The following is a 3,518-nucleotide window of genomic DNA, read 5'->3' as shown; positions in this document are numbered from 1 at the left end:
GAAGTGCTTTAACGGATGTAACTATATCTCCGAGCCAGGAATTCACGATGTTTCAGAAACAAGGTTTTGGCATGTGAAGGGCTGGCTATTACTTTATTGCTATGAGGCTGCCAAAGCATTGGTACGGATTCCTGCAGGGGCTTCGGGGTCAGGGTGGGGGGCTCTTTTCTTTTTCACTGCCAGTTTCAGTTTTAGTCAGAATAATTAGCTATATATATATTTTTTTTTTTTTGTCTTTGTATAATTCTGGTACATCTTTGTGTATTGTGACATGGATGCTGTCAGAATGGATGTTGATGGCATTTTTGTAACCAGTTGCTTTGTGCCACCTCATTGGAAGTTAGCAGCAATGGTACTCAATGTAAACAAAACAAACTTGAACTGAAAGTAAAGACACTGGATTGCTTATCTGTGAAGTCACTATCAGCAAAACGGCAAATGCACCCGCAGCTGCTTTTTATTCAGTCACCCCCGGGCCTGCTATCATCTCTCAGGGTACCAGGGTGTAATTCAGTAGCTCAGCTACTTCCAGGAGCCTGATAACCTCCTTCAGATGATATTTGAATTTTTTTCTTCCAAAGAGTTATTCCACTAGCAGGTAAATAGGTGTATATTCCTTTAATAGCTACTTCATCATCATGTTGATTACAATGGAAAACTTCCTTCAAACCATCATCTCATACAGATTATGCAAAACTGCATAGACTTCCATAATTCCCCAAATAAAACAGGTCCTTGTGAAGGGTACTGAAGAAACAGGACTCTACCTCTGATTATTAAATGGGTGTGATATGAATTGCCCCTGCTTTTCTTTCCATGCATCTAGTACTGTCTCCACTAAGCCCAGTCCTACAGCGGAGATGCTGCTTCTCTAAATAAGATGCAGAGAGATGGATGCAAAAGGGCAGAGCGGCCTCTCTTCAGGGGGCAAACTGCTAACAAGAAAGGCTTCAATGGTACGTGCTTCTTATTTCACCAGGGCGCCTCAGCTGGAGGGCTTGCCATTTCAGTAGGAACAGCAAAGAAAGATTTGTCTGGCCTCATCTGAACAGAAGACAGAATTGAGCGCTTGACCACTCAGACCTTGCACTCACGCTTTTTTAAAAAATATATTTCAGAGTTTCATTATATGTTTACTCAGAAAATATGTTCACATCCCTCTAGAGAACTAGTAGGGGTAAAAACCCAAACATCTATGTTGCTGCTTTCTCATCTACTGCCTCCTCCCTACCCCTGGCCCATTGCCCATTGTGTCTACATTTATTCTGTATCATAGACCAGAGTAAGCAGGTTGGTTACTTTCAAAACATTCACGCGCACACAAAATCTCACTCTGTGAGCTGGTTGTAACAGAAGCTTGGCTGAACGTGACAGGGTACAAGCTTGCTGCAGAGATGCCAAAATTGCATTGTTGCAAACAATACTGCCTGAATAGCCTGGATTTACTAGACAGTTTTCAACCACATGTCAAAAAATTATTCCGTTTGCACGGTAAGAGTGCAAAAGTATTTTTCCTTTCATAGCTACTTAATCACAAAATCAATTACAATGAAAACTCTTTCTTTCAGAAAAATACCTTTTCCTGCTCCATCTAGTACGCAAAACAGCGTAACTGAGCGTGTTGGGATAGCAGTGGAAACCCCCTCTCCCCGAGTTCAAGACATAAGTAAAGCAATGAAGGAGTCAGAGTGTCATTCAGAACATCTTGCAGAGCCTTTTAGCCTGAATCGACATGTCATCCTTCTTGATTTTACCTTGTCACGCTCCTTGAAAGTAAGTCCAAAAGAACAATGTTCTGGACTCATGCTGCATGTTGATATGGTTTCCAGCATCTGTCAGAATGAAACTCTCAAGTCATCACAGCTGTAAAGCTGTCTGAAGTTTCAGGTTTTATAATAGATTTTTGAATTATGGGCTTCATGCCTATAGGTCTGCTAATACCATAGATGCTCTATATTGATCTGCGGCTCTTACAGCATCTATTGACCCAGATGCATGCCACAGCAGCTCCGCGCAGTGAGTGACCATTAACTGAAACTAGGGCAGGTTTTCTCCTTGCTGCCTCATGCTGTGCGTGCTGCCATGGGAGGAACAAAGGACATGTCTTTGAAGAGCTAAGAAGCTTTCAGAGCCACATGTGAAAAGTGCCATCATCTCCTAGCATGCTCTGTGCAGTGAGCCCTGACATAGTTGGGTCTTCAGAACTGTTCCCTTACATCTTCACACAAGGATTAGGAAGAGGTTGGGAAGTCTTACTTGTGCTTGACTTCATTGTACAGGGTTTTTTCCTGCTCCCAAAGACAACAAATGCTGCCCCTTGTCAACTACTCAACATCATAATCCCACACACCAAAAATGGCCCTTTCCTCTCTCCTCATTCAGTTCATTACCCACAGTCACATCACCTCCCTCCCACTCCTAACTTTTTAAAGGTCTCCTATGAAAACAGTAGTTTCATTCAGGCATGCAAAGCTGTTGCTTCTTGTGAGAGGGTAACAGTGCTAGTGCTGTTGAAATGGGTGCGGGGCGGGTTTTGAGTTTTGCTGCTGCTGCCCCAGGCAGCAGTGGTGGCTAGGAAGCATGTAGGAAGTCTGCCCGTTTTCTTTTACCTCGTCTTTTAATCTACAAATATTATCAAGAAGTAGAAGCACAGACTAATATCCTGGTACTGCTTTTAGTTTGGATGCTGAGGAAGTAATAAAGGGCCAAAAGTTGCAACCTAAGCACGTAACTTCAGAGAACCTGAAGATACTGAAGAGCCAAAGGCAGCTAAACAGGCAGTTATTAGCTAGAACTTAACATGGCAGCAGTAAAAATTCAAGACATTTGTGCAATATTTAAACACAGACCCCAGTGCACACTTACAAATTCCCTCATGCTTACACTCCACATACATAACACTGTTGCTTGTATGTGAGGCCGAGCACAGAAATAGTCTCTCAAATACTCTTGATATGTCAGACTTGATCCTTAGACAGGACTGCTTGTTTCATGCTTTAGACACTACACAGACTTCACAGTTGAGGAAAAACAAAAAAACTGGGCCCCTATAAAATTGTGGCTTGGCCAGAAACATTCCCATTCATAATCATGTTTCCCTAATTCATCAGATGCAGCCCAGGACAATCAGTGGAGATACCTGCTTGAATAAGAGTCTGGTATTCAAGCTACGTCTTGCTTCTGTACATGTCCTAAAACCCTGACAACTCAAAATGCCTTCAATTCTCACAATTAAAAAAAGATAAAAACCTGCTAGTTACAGGTTTCCTAATTAGAAAGGCTTAATCCACATCATACCAGTTATTCATGAGTTTCCGATTGTTCCCTTGGTTAAATTAGCAAAATATTGATGTTATTGCCCAGCAAAATACTTCCAGGGACACATTCAGAGTTTCACAAACACTGGTGAATACGCTCAAAGGTCACTGGGAGGTCTGCCCATTTCAGAATATCATACCATTTTGGCTGTCTACTTCCCCATAAACCATTGATTTCTGCGCTTATGTCCTACTCGCCCC

The sequence above is a fragment of the Phaethon lepturus genome, unplaced genomic scaffold (genome assembly GCF_000687285.1).
Source record: "Phaethon lepturus isolate BGI_N335 unplaced genomic scaffold, ASM68728v1 scaffold14009, whole genome shotgun sequence".
Taxonomy (NCBI): domain Eukaryota; kingdom Metazoa; phylum Chordata; class Aves; order Phaethontiformes; family Phaethontidae; genus Phaethon; species Phaethon lepturus.
The sequence above is the reverse complement of the archived record's forward strand: the minus strand, read 5'-3'. Positions refer to the sequence as shown.